General features: G+C 37.2%; 1 long non-coding RNA gene across 4 annotated transcripts; it reads left to right on the top strand.

The window, feature by feature from the left end:
- The first annotated feature begins 602 nt into the window (after positions 1 to 602).
- Positions 603 to 21,555, top strand: LOC135299682 (uncharacterized). Of its 4 annotated transcripts, none has more exons than XR_010361634.1 (6): positions 603 to 713; positions 3,391 to 3,527; positions 9,278 to 10,032; positions 10,632 to 13,490; positions 15,544 to 15,696; positions 18,948 to 21,555. It is a non-coding gene; the product is annotated as an uncharacterized LOC135299682 (long non-coding RNA). The 4 variants fall into 4 exon arrangements; XR_010361631.1 differs by having other exon boundaries at positions 9,278 to 10,783; positions 13,342 to 13,490; positions 18,948 to 21,178; XR_010361630.1 differs by having other exon boundaries at positions 9,278 to 13,490; positions 18,948 to 21,512.
- The last annotated feature ends 314 nt before the right edge of the window (positions 21,556 to 21,869 follow it).

Here is a 21,869-nt window from a genome sequence, read left to right as displayed (position 1 = left end):
ATCCTTTCAGACTTCTGCAAATCCAGGGGAGGTCAAATTGAGTTTGTGAGCTTTGGTTTCATCCTTTGTGGATGTTTGTCCTCATCACAAAATCCAAATGAAATTTACTTCAATTGAGTGGAAAATCAGGAATAAGAGACATCACAAGCCTCAGTTAAAATGTGTTGGCAGCAGTATCTGGGAGCCTTGTAACACATCTGCGCTGGCCCTTAGCAAGATTTTATTGTTGGGTTTTCAGTCTATTCCAGCCTAAAGCCTCATCAAACCAACAACTGAAACAAGTTTCAAAGCCAGGAAAAAGAAAAACTATATAATTCACTCCATGGGGGAAATCTAAATAAAAGAAATCTAACAAGAAGCAAAATCTATTCTTAAAGTTTTGTGCTTAGAAGACAGACAGAGAAGAGGAAGAGGAAAGAGCACTAAAGAAATGCTGAATATACTCTCTCAAGAAAAGTACCCAGACCAGACTAGCTTGTGGGAATTTTTATTAGTTCTGAAATTAGAAACAGGGCACTGAGGTTGGGGAGAAGGGAGTGTCTCAAACCAGCTGCAACTCATTTTAATTAAGGGCTAATTAGCAAGTAGAGCCTGCTGGAAGTGGGAGAAGTCGATGTCCCTATATAATACAGAGCAGCTCATTCTTGAGCACTAGGAATACTGGCAGAGGGGAGAAGAAAAGGGATAAAATGCAGAAGTGTTTGTATATTTCTGTAGGTATTTGCTCTCCAAAAGTCTGTGTTTCCTTAGAAATTCTTGTTCTGGTAGTAGAAAAATATCTAAAAAAGTCAGGTATAGAAATCAAACTGCCTAAATCTCTGCTTGGAGTTTATGAGATTTTTTTTTCCCCTCCCCCTTAGTTCCCATGGTGGTTATCCAGGAAGTTGCATTTTTCTATGGTATGGAAATTTATATTTTTAGTTCAGTAACTGAGCATGGTAGTAGTATTCTCCTAATACTGAAATATATTTGTGTTGCCTGGATGTTTGTGACCTGTACCTCCTTACAAAATATAAAGTAGACCAATGTTTGCAAAATCTGCTTGAATCTTCTTTTACCTGAATCTAATCTCTTTCACATATGACTTAATAGGTGCCTATGTGGTATTTCCTGCTGCACTAAATTCATTTTATCAGGGCTAGGGAAAAAAGATAATAAAAATTAACTAGGACAGTTTCACCAGCTTATTTAGTCTTTTGAATTATTCCAGAAAATAATTAGTTATTTTTGCAAGGAATAACAGCAGAGATATTCCCTGTCTAGAAAGGGCAGTGTGATCTCATATTTTGAGTTGTATGTGTATTGAGAAAGAGCAACTTATTGAGGTCCAGAGATTCTTCATCATTCCACAGATTTTTATGAGGGTGGTGCAGGTCAGGAAAGGCTGCATTATTGACCAGCAGTGAATCCCTGGAAGTGTTCAGGGCCAGGTTGGAGGACGCCCTGAGCAACCTGGTCTGGTGCAAGGTGTCCCTGCCCATGGCAGGGGGTTGGAAGGAAATTATCTTTAAGGTCCCTTCCAACCCAAACCATTCTCTTATTCTACAAATAAGAATTTTTAACCTTGATGTTATCCAGTCTATCTGCAGACCAGCTGGGTGAAGGGCAGCAACTCTGAGAGATTTTAATGGGAAGGATACTCCTGTATAAAACTTAAATCTCTCAGGGCTATGAATGGTTTTGTCAGTTTTTAATAGAGTTTGGAATCAACAGATGGAATTAAGGAGGGTTTTAATGACTGAAAAATGGGAGTTGGTGTGCTCACCTTTGAGGTGTCAGAAAAGAACATGAAAAAGATATAAATATTTTAAATTTCAATTCCTTGGAAAAGTATCTAAGAAGTGTACTTGAAAGTCAAAATCAAGTGCATGAGCAAAAGGAAGGTGACTTCCAATGGGAAGTGTGGATTTAAGTATAAGTTGTGAGTAAGTTTATGAGGGTGTTTTTTGGATGTCATTTACCTTGACTTCATTAAATTTTCTGTATGTTCTTCCATAGCATCTTTTTTGGCTATAATCTAAAGAAAAAAACAAACCTCAAAAACCAACAGGACAGGAACAACAACAAAAGAAAATCCCACTAAATAAAAATCCAGAACCAAGTTATGAAGAAAATTTCATATGCAGTTTGGGTAACAACATATTGTAGCTGAATGTGGAAATAGTGAGATATAATGAGAACAAGAATTCATATTAAACACTATGCTTTTGTAAATTCCACCATCAAAAAACCAAGCAGAAGCATATAGTAATAATTCATAGCATGATATATTTACTTCTAATTCCAGATGACTTCTACATAATACCCAAATAAGAAGTAAAACTGCAGAATAAAGTGGTAACTACCATCTGGAATAACAAGATTCTTAATGTGGTGCCTACAAGTAAAATAAATTTGAAACCAAAACCTAAAGCAAGAGAAGTGAACTGGTAATTCAGATATAGTAGTTATAGGCAGGTCCTGGCAGCCCCTCAGAACTTGGAAAATTATTTTGTCGTTGTTGTTTGTTTGCCTGGAAGGAAAAGGAGTTCTTATTTTCTAAAGCTGTGAAACTGTTTAGAAGATGTGCCTTCTCATTAACAAGAAATTTCTTCAGTGTTGTAATGAAGGGTTGGCTTCTGGCTATGTTAATCTTAATTATAATTATTTTCAACATAACGCCTTTGTATCTGATGATTCTTGTCTTATCAAGCTGGATAGCAGATGCATAATCAAAAGGAAAAGTGCATCTAATTCTTGATTCGTGGTAATTGGTTTGATTTTTTTTCTGATCTGAGTAAAATAACCTGTATAATATAATGTATTAATTTTTTTTTCTCCTGGCTTACTGTATAAATTAGAAAACATCAAATAACTACAAAAACCTAATTTACTTGAAGCTTATAACTTCAAATAAACAACTTATTTGAATTGTTAGTTTGGGCAACCAAAATAAGAAATTTAGAATTGCATGTGACACTGTTGAATATGTGGAATGTCATAATTTTCTCTGTAAAATGATATTTGGAGATACCTCTCCTGGTTGTAATAGGGTGAAGCAAGTTCATAGTAATGTTATGCTCTGGAAGCATATTTGCCCACATCTATAAGTTAGTTAAGATATAGTGATTAATCTCATCTGACTTTTTTTTCCTAGACTAACTCTACAGTCAATGTCATAATCTCCTCTAAAGTTTTACATAAACAAAGTTTACACCACTCTTAGTAACATTTGCCTTTTGTGGATCACTGGCTGATGGGTAGTGTGGTTAGAACATCCAGATCACTTCCAAAACTTGGTCTGGGTGGCTAAAGCTGAGTTCAAACACCCTGAAAGGTGATGTTAATACTTACACAAAAACAAGAATTTTTAAATTTTTCAGTTACTAGCAATAATTTTGTTTGCTTTAGCTGGATTTTGGCCTAATCAAAATTACAAAAAAGAGAAAACCCAGTTATCCTGCCAGCTTGGTTGCCAATGTTTTAAGTGGAAGTTGAACTCGAGCTCTGCATTTCCTCGCTGTTCTAGCACATGGCTACAACAAGAGGTAGGTAAACTATACCTGCTTTTTAGCTGCTTTTTGCTTTATTAAGTAGCTGACAATGGATATTTCAGTATTTTTATGTTCTCTTTTACATTGGTGAAGCTTCTTCCTTATGAAGAAATTACTTCATGTTTTATGAGAAGTTTGTGTAAGTTTGCTGCTCCTGAGGAACAGCCCTTGGATATTCAGGATACGATTTCTTTCTCTTTATCTTGAGGTCAGTGAGCAGCCAAGTTGATGGTCCAAAAGCTGGCAGTATATGGTATGTAGAGCTTTGGTTGAATATGGGTTGGATGTTGCTCCATTTTTAGCATTAGAAGTCTTTGAGCTATGTTGAGACCTTCAGCAGTGCTCTTTTGGTCATTATATCTACAGAAAAAGCCTGGAAGTATCTTTATGGCAGAAATATTGAATCACCAGCTCGTTCTCAAGCTTAAAAGGGAGACTGAGTTCTAAGTGCATAGAATTGCAGCTTAGAGTTACTGCCAAGCACCATTACTGGTTCAAAAGAGAAGGAAACTCTATTCTGACAGTTCTGAGGAATAAAGAGAGTTTGGGCGTGTGGACAGAAGCTCTGTTAGGGCACTTTGATTCAAGGTCAAACAACCACTCCGGTCTGATTTATTTGGGATTTGTTTCTTTGCAGAATGCCTGTTATTAAGTATAAACCCACAACGATTCAGCAGCCAGACCTGCTTTTTGAAAAATATATTTTTGAAAGGTATTCTTAAGGGGCAATGGGAGCCTTGTGGGAACAGCCACTCACTAATGCAGTATTGTACTCGTGAAAATCTCACAAATCTCTTCTGAGGAGATGTTCAGATCTTTGCAGATAGGCAGATCAGGAAAGTTAAAAATTACCTGCATGAAAAAGAAACAACTTTCCTCTGTGAAGTCTGGCTATGGTCAGGAGACATTTTCTAGTTATTTCTAAGGATCCAACTTTGAATATTTGGAATATTAAGCTGCCAAAAAGCTTGGTAAAAGCACTGTGACTTTAAGCAGATTTTATGGTGCTCATTGGCTTGATTTAGCTTTATCCAGTTCTAGCTTTTAAGCTCTTTTTTTTTCCCTCATCATCCTCAGTATGATTCAATGTTTTATTTCATACCCTTGCTGAAACCTTTATAGGTAAAATACAGAGGATTACGTTCGGGTCAGGATTGAAGTTTAGGTAACCCTATCATCTGTAAGACTAAATCCAGGGAAGCAAGGGAAGTAGTGCATTTCTTCTGATTTATGGGACACTTGGTGCATTAAAATGTTCTACAAAATATATTGCAGTATTTATTTACTCCTACTTTTATGCCATAGGATTTCAGTTCTGCACAGCTTAGGAAATAACTTCTTAATTTGTATCTGCAAGCAATTATGTCAACATCTCACATAAACAATTTTATTACAAAGTATTAAAAACAGTATTGGGAAAAACACTGGATACATACAATGTGCTTGCCAACTTACACTAGTAGCAAATAGTAATGGAAAAAAACCAGTTTCAATGTTAACTCTATATTTAACAGTGCTTTTTTGTAATATTATTTGATATCAAGGGTGGATATATTCTGTCTCCATTTGGACAGAGAAGTCAGAATCCACCTCAAAAATATCCCAGCCAGTAATACATTTAATTAATTTTTTATGCTAATCAGTCACTTCATAATAAGAAGACACTTTTGTGTTCAGTAAGTCACACTGAGTAGTGTCATGTCCTGCTATTGACCCAATGAGGATTTCTGACTCTTGTTAGTATCTTCAATGGAATTATTTCCTCTCATTTGGAATAATAAAAGTGAGACACTTGGTCTAAAGTATGGTCCCTGTTCTCAGAAATGAGGCTTCAAACCAACTTCCAGATTTATTTAGTTCAGAGGGAAAATTAGGATGGGAATTCCAATGACCATGTAAAGCCTTTCAGCAGCTTGGAAAAAGTTGAGTACAGATGTAGTCCTTAATTCAGTGTTTGTGGTGTTGAAGGCAGGAGTGGAGCTTGCAGTGACTTCAGATGAATCAGACTGGAACTGACCTCTCCAGATCTAAACAGCTGCTTTTAACCTCTGCACAGATTTTTTGAGCTTCTTTGGCATCTAAGTTGCTGCTGTGACCGTTTCTGACTGCATTTTACCCACCATATATTTGTGAACTCTTTCCTGCTTCAGAAGTTGTAGGAATAAGGCCCAAAGCAATGAGATAGGTGGCTGTGCCTCTGAATACATTGGGGGATACCTGGGTAAAATTGAACTTAATTGGTGGCACAGCTTAATGAATTGCCAATTAACGTTGGAATTAATTAGAATGTGCTCCTGGTGTGATGTTGTCCACTCAGAGCAGAAGTGAGCCATGGCTGATTTCTAACAGCAAAGCTCACTGAACTCAGTAGCATAAACAGAGCCCTGTTTTCTGGAACAATTTTAGAACATCTGATGAAATCAGGTAAAATGGATATGCATTTTTGATTTATAAAAACTGGACTCAGGTTATCCGATTTTGAGGAATAAAATTGCAGGACTTCCAAGCTGGTATGCGACTATCTAAGAAAAAATTGATTGCAGCTAAATTTTAGACTAAAGTTTAGGGCAGCTTGGGGATTTTTACAAGATATATGCAAAACAGCCTTGCCTCTAGGTTCAATCAGTTTGGAAGTCTTTGTCTTTTCAAAGAAAGGCCAGGCAGAGGGTTTTAATCACAGAAGATTAATGCATGCTATTGGGGATTTTAATATTAGTTCATTCTTCTTTCCTGTTTTCTGCAGTGATGTCAGTTGCTCATGTCTTCAACCAGTAAAACACAAGCTAAAATTATAGGTTGCTAAATATAGATAACTTGGTACATCATTTAGCTTGACAACTTGTTTGTAACGAAGACCCCAAAGCAAAATCCAAAATGTTAATTGGGGCAGAAATGAAACCTTGAAAAAAGTTTTGCTCATTGCTTCTTAATTACAAATTTATAACGGGTAGAAAATATGATTATAAAGCCCAAGAATAAATGTTATATGAATGCTGTTATGTCTGAGGAGATTTTTTTTTCTCTCTGGATTCTGTTTGAGAGGCAAGGGTGAAAATTTCAAGGTAAAACATTCTGCAGCAGAGGGATCTTCGTTAAGAAAAGTTAAATAAAATTGTACTCCCCCTTTATAAACAGATTAAATCGCTTTTAGCAGTGATAGGGAAAATGAATAATGCATGTTTTGTAACCCTAGGTTGAATTTAACTGCTTTCAAATCAAGGTTATTTGTGAAGGGAGTTCTTTAAATCTCTAGGAATTGGAATTTTAAGTAGGAACTATTTTGTTTATTTATGCACTAACATAAGTACAAAAAGGTGTGGATTTGCTATCCATTAACTGAAAATAAAAGATGTGGGATAAATAAACTAAATATGTTTTATCTTGAGGATGCCTGTGCATGCAACCAGGGAATTTCAGAGTTTTTGGAAGAAATATTGCAAAAAGTATTCATTTGCATGTATTGAAGTTAAAAATCATATGACTTAGAAGTTAAGAAACCAGCTCAGTTTTGGTTTCTTTTTTTTTTCTTTTTTTTTTTTTTTTTTTTTTTTTTTTTTTTTTTAACTGCAAAGGGTTCTTTTTTTCCCATAAATATCCATGTTCCATGAACTAAGGATCAGGTACATCACACAGCTGGTAGAGGGCTGGATTTCCCCTCCAGATGAGAAATTGTGAGATTATACAATCATGATTTTTGCCTAAATAACCCAAACCCACTTTTACTTCTGTAAATGGTAGAGGTGAAAATAGTGGTGATAGCAGCAGTAGATTATTGTAGGGTCCCTGAAGGGATGTGCTCATCAGAGGGAATAATGGTGAAAACACCAAGACATTCTACATTCAATTATTTTGATACATTGATACAAAAACTATTCAGCATAACCAAACTAAGACTTATTTAAGAATAAAACAATCTTACTCTGCTGGTGAGCACTTGGCACAATGTCTGAGACTGGCACAGGTGGCAGATGAACTTCCCCTGACCCTGAGGTGCCTTAGCCAGAACACTTCTTACTCATTTCTCTTCCTAGAAACATTTTCACTTCAATTGCAACTTCATTCATGTCCAATAGAGTCTTTAGTACATTGGAGTACTAGATTCTTTACTATTAATCCTGCAGTAGACACTTCTACTGTAGCTTATTTTTATTTCAGAAATACTCTCACAATGTCCATTTTAAACTTTGGCTTACAGATTGGTTTAGACATTGATGTTTTGTTTCCTTCACACATGGATTTTAATGAGTGAGAGGAGCTGCATCACAATCGTGGTTCTCTGTGCAGGTACTCACCTGAAAAATGGAAATCCCACGGTTTTTTTAGCCACTGCCAAACCTGTGAGTGTGCCATTTTGGCTCTTTCTTTCAGCTTCTACAGCTGACAGCATTGGTTAAAAGAATTATTTAAACCCCATACTCTGATAATTCTATGGATAAACTCCTATAACGAGTTATGTTTTAAGATCAGGATAGAAACTGCTTTGCTGGTGTGCTTTTTAGGACTTTTTTTCTTTTTACTATGATGAGGCAAGCTAGCCCAGAGGAATATGTTTTTCTTCCTTACAAGGCAATACTATACTTAAAATTACTGTACAAAGAAAAATACTTTGTCCTGGAAAGACTTTCAACCCTTCAGGGTCAGAGAATGGTGGTTAATGTAGTGACATGAACATCCTTGTTATAATAGCAAAGATACACAGGATGCTATAGTAAAGCTATTTGTAGTAAATAGCTTTGCAATAAAAGTGCAGCCTTTTGTAATAAAAGCAAAGAGTGGAGAGCAGGTGGAATTGTTCATTGTATTCAAAGTGTCAAATGGCTTTTTCTACCTATTTCTATAATAAAAGAACAAAAAAATTAATAATGTAGTTGCTAACTAAAAATTCTAAACTGCCTTTGGAGGTTGTACTTAAAAAGCTAAATGGACTTTTCCATTCCCCTATCTGGCATTTACACAGTGTTAAACCTAAATGCATAATTTTCACATTAGCTGATGTTGTAGATCATGACATAGTTATAAGTGTAAATGCATCCCATGCATATAAATATGAACTCTGTTGTCAGCCAATTCCAGAAGTATCTGCTCTGAATGCTAATGGAATTGTCACTTCAGCTGTAATGCAGGAATCTACCTGTCTGCTAACAAATAAGACTGATCCATGCACAATGAATGAACATGAAAAGATCAAGTTTTTGTCCAGGGACACACTAAGTTGAAGGCTGTTATTTTGGGTTTTTGTCAGGGAGCACAGAACTGGTCATATGATTTTTTAAATTTATTTTTATGCAGAAATTTAAAGTTTGTATTCTGAAACCTTGTATTCTGACACACAACATGGTGTGTTACGCAATATTTGGTAAATGAAATAAAATATAGGAGTGGGAGAAATCAGCAATGATCTTTTTCTGGAGTGTTTTCTCCCAGTTTGATGAAATTTCTGTTTAAAGTCCCTCTAAACAGCAGAAGTGCCTTTACATAATAACCCACAGTGAATTATTTATTATTATCTTCAACTTCATCAATTGCCTTTTCAATACTCCTAAAAGTTTGCATAACTGCCTGTGGCAAGGAGTACTCTTTTTAACTCTCCACTTTGAAAATGCATGCTTAGTTTGGATCTGCCTGCTTTATATTTCATTCCATTGAAAGAGACAATGAATGACTTATCTTTTTATCTTTTATGTGCCACTGATGGCATCTGTCATGTACTTATTCACTCATCTTTTTTTTTTTTTTTTTTCCAGTCTGAAAAGAGCTGGTCTATTATACACTCATCATGCTGATACCATCCTGTACCTTTGATCATCTTTGTATTTCTGCAAGGACTTGGAGAGCTACTGAGAAGCTAAATGACATTGCAGGACAATTCTAAAGCTGGGTTTACAGGTCTCTCTGAAAGGTCTTGTCCTACAATACAGATTGCTTTTGAAGCCACACATTGTACCTCAAACTACCTCTGCATCAGCTGGAAGTGGTCTTAGCAGATTTTCTTTGAGATGATTATTAGTATTATATTCTCCTCCCAAAACACATAAATCCAATAAAGCACAGGAAGAGAGGAGAGATATAAAGGAAAGTGGGAATATGTCCATGCTCATGTTGCTGAATAATATTAACATATTCAAAATTTGTTTCAAGTTGTTTCAAGATCTGACACTGTTAGAAGAGTAAGGTAGCTGGATCTGATATCTGAGGCTTATCTAAGGCTTAGTACCTCTAACATTTAAAGGAGTGGTTGGAGATTTTACCATTTGAACAGACTAAAAGACACTTCAGATAAAAAAATGCTTTGAAATTGTTCATTTGCTTTTCTGAAAACCACTTTTCTCACTAAGAAGGAGGTGCTTTCTTCCTCCTTGTTTTGTATTTCATCTGTTGATTCTCTCAAGCAGGTGGTGTTTTTAAGGATTGTCTCTTTAAACTTTGCCTTACAGACTGTAATCCTTCAGAGCAAGGGTAATTAACTCTTCTTCTATGCAAGAAAGACATTTGAAAACAGGTATAGAACTTTTCTTGCCTGAAGTGATGTTTTGGAAGCAGTGTTTGTGGTGTAGCTTGGTTCTGAGAAAACTTCATAGCCCTGTATGTCCAAGCCTGTCTCCACACACAGCTTAAACTGCTTGAGTTCCATCTGTCCACAAACCCTGTGTGCTTGTGTCAGGGTTACTTTTGTGGCCTATCAAGAAAGAATTCTCTGTCTGCAAAAGATAGGTTATGTTGAGATAATATGCACACAGTTCTGAGGACACTCTCAAATGCATTCCACTTGTAAAATTTTAATATTTTCCCCTGTCCTGGCAAAAGCCATGAGATCTGCTCTAGAAGAGACCGCAAGGGCCAATACAGACAAGAAGTGAAGGAAGGTTTGTTTGCTCCTAAACTGACTCTCTCACATCCAGAAATACCATAGAGGTAAATATAGATCTTCCATCCATGAAGGAACGCTGAAGGTCAGCTGCCCATAGATCTCAGGACTTGCTGAAACACAAGAAAACCAAGTTCCCCTTCTTGGTAGTCACTGGCAGGAGTTACAGTTCTGGGCTTTAGCTTATTTGCTGAAAAGTCAAAGGTGCCCTTGGAATTGTCACTTCATTTCAGCTGACACTTCTGGGAAGGAGAGTGAAAACTTCAGGGAAAGGAGCCAGGTCCTCAGCTGACACAAGAAGTCAAGCTTCAGTCCTGCTTGTACTTCAGCAGCCTTAGTTTAATCCTGCAGAAATAATCTTTTGGAGAAGGTGCAACAATCCCAGGTAGGATGTTTCACAACTCATTTTCCTGTTGGATTATGCAGTTTCACACTAATCTCAAACTAAAGAATTGTGATAAAATCCTGCAGAGATGATTTTCTACTGGGAAACAATGTCCTGCTGTTTTAACAGTTTAAGTGGAGACTATTGGCTCTGGGAGAAAAGGTGCCTTTGGAAAAGGGATCTTAAAATATGAAGATTTGGATGTACATCATAATGGGTCAGTTAAAATGGGCAAAGCTTGTGTGAATTAGTACCAATCTTGGTATTGGCTTGGTATGAAGATCTCATAGGGGCTGTGAGGTTTCATCTTAAAATTTAAGGTGTAAGTATTCCCCAAATTTTTTAGAATTAGAGCATCCTGGGATACAAAGCATGCTGGCAAATGAGGAGGTTTTCAGATCCTGCAGGCTTTCAGATATTTGTTATGAACCATACAATTTGAATGGAAAAAGTTTTAAAATTATAATTCTGTAACTGTCTCGGTGACATGCACAAAGAAAATCCTGAGAGAAGATTTCAGCAGAGGTGTACAGGTGACAAGACTTACACTGTGTGCCTCAAAATTACAGTTGTAAAATATTTGTCATTCAGATGCTTTTTATCACACTTATTAAATATTTCCCATGCCTGTCTTACACTGAGCATACTGGATTCTCTCCAAGAACCTTAGCAGAACTCTGGGATCATGGAGATGGTTTTCTTGCTGGAGACAAATCAATACTGCAAGATCTTGATTAAAATACCTGGTAAAGAGGCTTTTATTCTTGGTTTACACTGCAACACACCTCAGATACTGGAAGCAATTAATTACAAGCAGGTGAACTCCTCTCAAATACTTTATCAGTACTGATATCCAGGAAACAATTATCCTGAGAAATGCAGTAAATGAGACTAAAAGAACAGAGCAAACTCTATATCTGATTGCAAAAGTGTCTCTTAAATTGAAAAAAAATCAGTGTAGGAAGTGGATGGTAAGTAAATGTATTGAGCTGGATGGAGTGTGTGTATAAACAGATTTATACTCCATGAGAGGCTAGCACACAGAATCTGTACATTAGTACTTAACTCTCTGCTTTGTATTCACATTTTCTCTGAACATATTTACAAACCTGGGCCTGACAGGCTTGTTTGATATCAAAACATACTTAATCAGAATGGCTGTAGGTGTTTGACCATGTTTATTCCAGCAGTGTTCTTCCTAACTGCACCTCCTACCATAAAGGAACAGGGAAACAATTCATTTTTGTGGCAGGTTGTCCAAGTCAGTGTTGCCATAGGAACTTTAACTTTCAGAATTCTTTGTCTCCTCCAGCTCAGATTATTCATTTTCACTTTTGGCAATAATGTTATTTCTGGATTTAACAATAGGCTTTTGTTTGTGAGCCAATAAGCAAGGGTGTATAGATTCAACTTGGAGTTTTTCTGACACCCTGAACTTCTAAATCTTCAGTATTGATCATGGCAGGGTGTAAATGAGCCAGCACCATATACTGAAATATTGTTAAACTCAGTTTCTGCAGATTTTCCCTTCAACATGTCAATGAAGTGGTAAAAGACAGACATTTATAAGATTTATAATAAAAACTCTACTTCTTCCTTGATTTATCTGCCTCCACATAGCCTTTCCCACAGTGGATCTGATAGAACCACAGTGATGCATCCTAAAATTTCTCAATGCATCTCATACTTGAACTGTGATTATATTATATATATATTATAATTAGTTTATAGTAAAAATAATTTGCTTCTATTGGGAAAGAGTGAATCTACCTTACCAAAAAATCTGGCATACTATTGCACTAAAATTTAATGGGATTTTTGTGTAGAAGATATGACCTGGTAGCAACAACTGCAGTTCTAATAATAACTCTGCATATCGATCACAATCTGCTGCAATTGCTTGGATCAAAGTTTATCAGAAATAAATATGCCCCCACCCAAAAAAAACCAAAAAACAAAACCTCAAACTAGCGAAACCCAAAAACCAAAAAACCAACAAAGACAACTGTCATGAAATACTTGTATTTTAAAAATAACTCAGACTGTTTGCTAAACCAGATTCCAGATTAGTTGCAACAGGACCTCCTGAGAGAAAAAAATTCCCGCAAGCTCCATATAAAATTTCCAGATGTTGATGTTCTGCAGCCAAAAGTGGTACATGAAAAACCTGCTTCATCTTTTAGGATTTTGGTTTCTTGACCAGTTACCCTAAAAGAAATCCACCAATCAAAATGCAGTTTACCTGTTTCTAATGGCTGCATCTTGAAAGCTGATATTGTAGCTATTTTTCTCACTGTCATGATGAACGGAGACTCTAAAGTGAATGGGAATTTTTACTTTTCCTTACAGAGGCCATTTCCTCCAGTGGTTTTGAATGCATTGATAAGCAATAGCCAGAGAACTTGGGCCAGTTTTGTTCTGAGTGATGTCCATTAAAATAAATTGACACTGTCAATGTGGTTTTATAGTCCTTGAGAAAACTGAGAGGAAGAACATTAACAAATTTCTGAGAGCACAGGAAGAAATAAAGTGTATTACTCTGTGTTCTCTCATTGCAGTATTTTGCTTGGTCAAAGATATAAAGCCAGAGAATCTTTAAGGCTGAAAAGATCTTTTAAATCATTGAGCCCATCCATTAAACCAGAACTGCGATGTTCACTAAAACAAAACATGTCTCTAAATGCCACAAATGCTCATATTTTAGATGGTAAGTTGTTTGCTTTCCTTTAGGTACAGTTATCTTTTGGGAAAAAGAAATTTCATTGAGATTGAAATTTTTTATTATAACATGCTTTTTAAAGAAATTAAGCATTACTGTAAATTATTTCAAATCCATGTTGGCTTCATTAAAAAATAAACAAACAAACCAACCTATTCAAACTCATTCCCTTTGGTTTAACCTATTTATATTTAAATGGTCAATAACTTTGTTTGAGCTTTGTATTAAAATGTTGATATTAATTTTATGTAACAATAAACATAGGTGGAAAGTCACAGGTAAGTGACAGCATTGACTGGAGCTCTCTGTGAGACACTGTGAAGTTTCCTGGGGAATTAAAACTTTCCCACTTTGCCATCCCACAATTGTGTGCTTCCCTCTTTATCCTGAGCACATGCATTTGGATGAAGGAAATAACTGACTCCCTTATCACAGCTTGAGTTGGTTGGACTGAGCCTAAAAAAGCTCCTGCCATAATCCTCTCCCAGTTCAAAGTATTTTTAAGCACCACAAGTGTGGGGTTTTGGGGCCACGCCAACGCTGTCTGGCAGTGCCTGAAGAACTCCCACCTCCTTCCAGTGAGTTGGATTTATGGCATGGAGCCCTCAGCACAAGAAGCTGCTTCATGTGGTGACTCTGCAGCTAGCAAAGAGTTTATTTTTGTTGTTGGTTTTTTTTTTCTTCTTTTTATTCCTCCTCATACAGCCCATATCCACTTAACACTACATTGTGGAAAAGGACCGACAAGTTCAGATGCATCCACTTGGCAAAACAACTGAACCCCTCTGCCTGAAATTATGGTTTGTTCCACCAAATACTAAATAGATGTTAAAAATGGACATGTTAACCAAGATATAAATTTCCACAGTCGCAGTCACATGAAAAATCTGAAAGGCATTAATCAAGAATTTCAGGATAATCACATTTAATTGTCTGTCTGTGCAAGGTGTTCTACTCCATTTCAGTACAAAGTAAAAGTTGCATAGATGAATAATGAAATCACTTTATATCTTGGAACATATGAGGAGGAAAGCTGTGTTAGCTTTTGATTATGCTTCTGTGGGAGTGTTTAAGAATGGCTTAGTGAGAGAAAGATCTTCCCTGTACAGTGTATTTTATAGCTGATTACAGCCTGAGGTAGACACAGATTGATGGGTGTGCTTAGGGCACTCCTGAGATCACAGCTGACACAGATCCTTTGGGTTCTTCTTTGAGGTATGTATAAGGATTTTTTCCATAAAAGAATCCAAAACAACAAAAGCAAAAACCAACAAAAAAAATTAAAAAAACCCAAAAAAACCCCAACAAATCACACAAAACCAAAATATAAACCAAGAAATCTGATTTATCAGTCTCGTGCATCTTGCAGTCTTTATAATTTAAGCAATACATTTAATATTTTTGTGTTTATGCTGTTGCAGGGAAAAAAAAATAGTTACCCTGTGAAAGACAGATGTCCTCAGTTTTCTCTTCTCTGGAAACACATCAGCATTCACTATCTCAGCCTCTTCTTTGCTACTGCATTGGTCAGAATATGTCTGATTAGATATCTTCTAATGATAGAAGATATCTATATCTAATAGATATCTTCTAAGTATCCTTTTGAAAAAATGATAGTTATCCCCATCATAGTTTGAAGCCCTGAGGTAAAAAGGACATAAATGCAACTATTTGCTCTTAGGTCTGTCTGCTTCAAATTGCAGCAGAACTCTCAAAGACCAAATACCAAGTCCTATTTCATGTTCTAATCACTATAAACTATAATGGGATTCATATCTGCAAACATTTATTGCTCTGTATAACAAGGATATTTTTAGCTACTTTGAAGGCTGTTATTATTAAAAAAAATTCAACAAAGGGAAAATGATAGCTGCTCTTAAATTAGATATTAATCTGGAAGCAACACTTAAGCTAAACAACAAAGATAACTTTCCCAGGAATTTAAAATTAAAATTTCTAATGTGCCATTAAAGCAAAGAGTCAAGTACCCCAGTTTTTTTCTTGTTTTGTCTTTTACTTACTGAGTTGTATGTTTTAAAAGCCAACCATTATGAAAGTACAATGCCTGAGAAGTCCAACTGGATTATCCAGCATGAAGGCAAGAGCCACTTAGGGGAACAGGAATATGGCATGGAGAAGAGTAACAAGCCCTGCTCGGATGAACACAGCATTAACTCATAAAAGGAGGAAAGAGGTAAATGGGTTGAACATTTAAAAAAAAAAAAAAAAAAAAAGTGTGGCTTGACTTACCTAAAAATGCAACCTTTTCAATGGGTCTGATGATTGATGGGCTCCTGGATGAACTGAACAGGGTGATGTAAGGGACTCCTGCCCTTGTTCACCCTCTCAGCTGCTGCATAGCACTGGCCACCGAATTCCCTGTAGAGAATTAAAAAACAGTCTTTCAACAAGAATTTCTAGAATTTAATTTAGTAAAACACTTATGTGGCAATGATGGACAATAGAGAAGCTATCCTGACCCTGAGCTAAGTTGTGCTCATTGTGGTTATTTTTCCTCACTGTTTAAGAGTGCAAACAACTTATGGATTGAAAGTGTCTGGTTTTCATCTCCAGCTCACAGCCAGGGAGCAGTTCTGATCTCTCCCTGAAAATTTAACACAGAATATAATCCTATTTTAAAAGGTATATTGATGTCTGAAAGGCTATCTAGAGCAGTGGCTAGAGAGTGTTAAAGGAATAAAGGAGGCATTTATTAAAAAGGCCTTCAAAGGATGCATCTTGGGCAGTACAAGAGCCAGGCCAAGGCTACACTGAAGACGGACTCAGAGCCATGAGTTTTCACACTTTTCTATCTTTTGGTCCATTTAAATATTTGGGTTAATTATCCAAATACAGCTTCAGGTTTTGAAGTCATACCCTCCCAGATTACTCTCCCCAGTTCACCATTGTTTATACCTTTTGGGCCTGATGCAATAGTGTCCTTGTTTCTGGGGCTGGAAAAGAATTATTTTGTATGACAAGACTGTGAGGAGAACTTACTAACACTTTATATGAAGTTCAGAGTTATGTACTAATGCAGTATGGAAAAATATGAAAGCTAAAACTTCAGGTGTCAGTATGAAAAACTGCCTCCCTCATGATCCAATCACAACATAAGAGGGCAGTGAGACAGGGATGGATGGATGGATGGATGGATGGATGGATGGATGGATGGATGGATGGATGGATGGATGGATGGATGGATGGATGGATGGATGGAGTTTACAACTACCTATTTTCCTGTGCCTTAATTTATGCCACATGGAATTAGCTGGATTAGCCCTGGGTGATGAGGGTTTGGAAGCTGGCAAGAAGTGCAGCTTAGGTCTCATTTCTCATTCCCTGTGTTGGACTGAGCATTGTTATAAAAAGGATATTTCCTGTGCTTTTAGTTCTTTGCCAGTTGAATACTGGTGGGCAGGGTTCCTTAAACACAAACTTGTAATGCAAGTATATTTTTGTATAAAATGGGTAAAACCACCCAGGACCAAACAATTCTGATGGCAGAAAGACAGTCAAGGCATTGCTCTTCTGCATGGTCAAGATTTAGTTCAGCTAAATCACTGCAGCCAAACAATTGAAAATAATTGACCTATATGGCAAGTAATTTTCACACAGTGGAAAGGACTAAATTTATCTGGTGAAGAGAATTTTCTAAATTATGCAGTTAGGAAAAGAGACAGACCGAACACAGCCATTTTCACAGCCAGTTTCCCTGGACATTGCAGAAGGGATGTTGCACAACAGATCCATTCTGTTACATACAACTTTAAATTTTTTTTTCTATTTTTTTCTCCATCACTTTTCTTTTTTGACTATTCCCTGCCCCCTCCATCCAAAAAATTTCTATCTAACCTGATATTACTAAGTAATCAAATGAAGCAAGAAGAGAATGAAAACAGGAAAAAAAAAAAAAAAAAAAAAAAAAAAAAAAAAAAAAAAAAAAACAACACTTCCTGTGACATTTTAAAGTGAGTTCAAATATTTAACATCAGAAAATACTGAGGACAGGAAAACCTAAAGTAAGGAAACATAGAGAAAAATGAGTGGGAGAAAATAGATATTCCCAATAAAGCATACTTCCACAGAATAAAAATATAGGAGGGGGAGAAAATAGTTGAAACTGAAAGATGATGGGTTTTACATTTTCTGAAAGCTATCTAAAATTTAATTATTCTTTTCTTTTTTTACTCTTTCATTACCAATGTGCCTTGAAAGGTGCCAAATCTCCTTTCAAAACTTGTCTTCAGATTTATTATCAGACTTATTTATTATTTATTTATTAAATCAGATTTATTATCCTGATGACCTGATCTTCCTTGACTTCCTTGATTTGCTTTGCTTTTAGTTTTCATTTATTTTTACCTGTGTGCCAATAACTACAATTTCATGATAAACCAAAGTATCTGTGAATGATTCATTAATATTTGCTGAATAAGCAGCTATTAATCTTTATTTTCCTCTGTTTTCTTCCCTGTCTCTTGCAACATTTTACCACAATAAAACTGAAAGGAAGTTCTTGTTCCTTCTAATTTCTCTACAATGTTTTGGAAGATAATTAAATGTAAATTCTAACAAAAGAAAAAGTGATGTTTGTAAAAGGAAAAAGTTGGCAGGATTTCTTTTTGGGTAAAGTGAAAATTGAAAGTTTTTTTCTAGAGCAATATAGAACAAATTTTCTTCTTTTAGTCACAAAATCTTATGCTATCTTGATGGTTACCAAAATTTTTCTGAGCTTTGTCAACAATCTTTAGCAGGCAAAGAATAATTTGCACTATACATTACATTGATCTAATTTAATACATTCTTGGAGAATTCACAGAGCCAAATTTTACAGGTTTTTACATTTCTATAATTTTCAACAGAACTGGGTCCTTTAGAGACCATATGCATGTGTGTGTGTGTGTATATATATATATGTGTGTGTTTTTCCCTTGACACTGTTCCATTGGTATTTCTACAGACATTTTAATCATCAGCTAAACTTTCTCACAGTGGCTGGGTAGCTTCCTGAGTAGTAAAATATAGTATATTACTGAAAATTAAATAGCTCCATTGAAAGATTTAGCTGTATTTCATGTCTTGTTAGCCATCCAAAATACAGTAGAGCTGCTTTTCTGCTTGATATTATAGCTCAGTGGAATGACATTCTCCTACCCAGCAGCATGAGAAAGAACCTAAGCCACCAGAAATAATGTCATGAAAATTTATGTTTCCAGGACCAGATGCAGTATGACTGTGTCACTCTGAGGTCAGCTCAAGCCCATATGCCAAACCCTAAACCAGCAACCTTGAACATAAAAATGTCTTGTTGTCTGTTAACCATGAATGAGTTATCCCAGATCTGCTGAAAGATTTTCAGATCTGGGAAATGAACACACATGATACAGCAATAAGTGTAAATTTGTGTGCTCCCTGCCCTAACAATTCTCTATATTTTTGCAGGGAATCTCTTGTTGATTGAGAGGAGCATAAACGAGACTAATAATCACCTTTGTTTCAATGTCACTGCTTTTGTTTTGAGACTTGTTCAGCCTCATCCATCTACAGCATCAATATTTCATAAAGATTGCCAGTTTGGAACTATTGCTGTCATTCATGTGCATGTTATATCCTTCCACTCCTGTCGATCTATCTGCAGGATCAGGGCCTTAATTTACATATTTGAACAGTATAATTATGAAGGTTGTTATCTGGGTGAAAATGTGAGGCTGCCAAATGTCGGATAATTTGCAAACAACACAAATTCAGAGTGGCTGCCTCTTGAGTATTTTTGGAAAGGTATGGGGAACAACCAATTGATGATTAAGAGGCCTCCCAATAGACAAACTAAACAAAAGGTAACAATTTATCCCAATGTTTTGGTTCACTGCTGATGAATTTTCTTAGCATCTGCTTAAATGTTTGATTATTCTACAAGCCCATCTGTTTCTGGCTGATACGAAACTCTGCGTGATGGGGGAATTTTTAACAGCTTGCACACCTCATTTAGCAGAGAAGACATAAAATTAGTGCCCTGATCTGTTGAATTTTCTAAGGGTAAGCCTACTCTGATAACAGCATTAATCAATTCATTAGCTTCATGTTTTGCCAGCTAAGACTTCATGACAATACTGTGGGGTTTGAATGTCCAAGTACCCCTTCCAAGATTTGCTACATTCCTCAGACAAGAAATTTGACTAAATGAGAGTTAAGATTCAAATTAAATTTTCCTAGTCTGGCAGTACAACATGATACTGGATAAAAAATGGAGAGGACACACTTAGGATGTCACTTAAATATTTTGTTGTTCCCATGGGGAACTCCTAACTCCAGATGTCTGCTGGAAACGGAACCCAGCAGAGAGGAAATAGTCTGGGAGGTTCCTGGAATGTGTGGAACTTGCTGTTTTCAACCGGAGAAGGACTTGTGGGTGATATGATGGTCAGAGGCCCTCTTGGGGCACAGAAATCACAAAATTATAAGAGTTTGGGATTTCTGGAGACATAAGGAGAGCTGCCAGCAGAACTTCTGCCTCAGATTTCCACAGGGCAGTGCTTGACCTGGTTAGAAGATTGGTTGAGAGAATCCCTTGGGACGGAGAATCCCTGCTGAGACATTCCTGGAGGGCAAAGGAGTCCAGGATGGCTGGACATTCTTCAAGAGGGAAATCTTAAAGGCTGCTCCCAGGGAGGCCATGGATCAGATCACCTTGAGTACAGGACAGATCAGATCACATTGCAGGTACAGGACAAACCCAACATGGGCTTGGGAAAGACAGGTCCTGCTGGTCACCCCAATCTTCTATGACAAGGTGCCTCACATGGTGAAGTGAGGGAAAAGTTGTGGATCTGGTCTGCTTAGACTTTAGGAAAGCTTTTCCCACCATGTTCTCCTGGAGAAAGTGGCTGCTCATGGCTTGGATGGGTTCACAGTTTGCTGGGTGAAAAACTGGCTGGATAGCCAGGCCCCGCATTGGGGAATGGAGCCACATCCAGCTGCTGGAGTGTCACAACTGGTGTTCTCCAGGGGAACACTTCTGGGGCCAGTTCTGTTTAATCTCTTTATTGATGATCTGGTTGAGGGGAGGGAGGTACCCTCAGTCAGTTTGGAGATGACACCAAGCTGGGTGGGAGTGTTGATCTGCTGGAGGGCAGGAAGGTTCTGCAGGAAATCTGGACGGGATGGATGGATGGATGGATACATGGATGAAGGCCAAAGGTCTGAGGTTCAACAAAGGCAGGTGCTGGGTCTGCATTTTGGCCACAACAATCTCCTGCAGAACTCCAGACCATGGACTGAGTGGCTGGAGGGCTGCATGACAGAAAAGGACACAGAGGTGCTGGTGACAGTGGCTGAACATCATCCAAAATGTGCCCAGATGGCCAAGAAGGCCAATGCCCCCATGCCTTCATCAGCAACAGCGTGGCCAGCAGGACCAGGGCAGTGATTGTCTCCCTGTGCTGGGCACTGGTGAGCTGCACCTCAAATCCTGGGGTTCAGTTTTGGGCCATGTTCTGTGGGAGAAGAGAGTTCAGCCACCATTAAACTTTTCTGTGCTTTCTACCATGGGGCCAGAGATGCACTTAGTGCTATTTTATTTACTGTTGTAAAATAGCTCCAAGAATTATGGTGCTGTGCCATGCACTCATTCTACAGGCATTCTACAAATTAATAAATCTCTGTGTTCCAATTTCCTGTCTGTAAAGTTAATGTCATGGTCCTGCTATTTTTATAAAATCTGTTATAGGGTCTTGGGGAAGCGATTTTTCCTTTGCAAGAGTGAATTTTCAGGGTGTATAGAAGGTGACAGCTAAGCCTGAGATTATCATGACCCCAGGCCAATGTGGGTTTCATTACATGCAGAAGTCGTGTTCCTGTGCTGCCGTCTCTATCAGCAGGAGAGCTTTGTTCATCTGTTCTATTTGTGCAGTTTCTGCACAGGGGTTCCCATCTCAGGTGAAGCCCTTAGATAAGGCTTTAATGTGAAGAAAAAGGAAAAGGTATAACATTATTGGCAGGAGGTTCCTGTTGGGGCAAATTTCCTCCCACCTTATGGCAGCAGAAGGAAACTGCTTAAGATTTGCTCATTCCTTTCTACAAAACTGCACTAAAATTGATCCTTTGCTTCAGGAACTCCTGCCCTATGGAGCACAGGTATGCCAAGGGGTCCACATTGTTAGGATAAACTTTTCTGCCTGCTCTGAGAGTGTATAAAGAGTTTAGAATAAATCAAGGGCTTGTTTTTTTATATCAGGAAACTGGGCATATGTTGAGCTCACAAACTGCCACTGGCAGAGTTTGAATTAAGGATGAGCTCAAAGCATTAAATCCTGACGCTAGACAGAAGCCTGTGAGCACAGAAAGGACTGAGACATGGGATTTTTC

This window comes from Passer domesticus, chromosome 4 (assembly GCF_036417665.1).
Source record: "Passer domesticus isolate bPasDom1 chromosome 4, bPasDom1.hap1, whole genome shotgun sequence".
NCBI classification, from domain to species: Eukaryota; Metazoa; Chordata; class Aves; order Passeriformes; family Passeridae; genus Passer; species Passer domesticus.
This window is presented reverse-complemented; position numbering and strand designations above follow the sequence as displayed.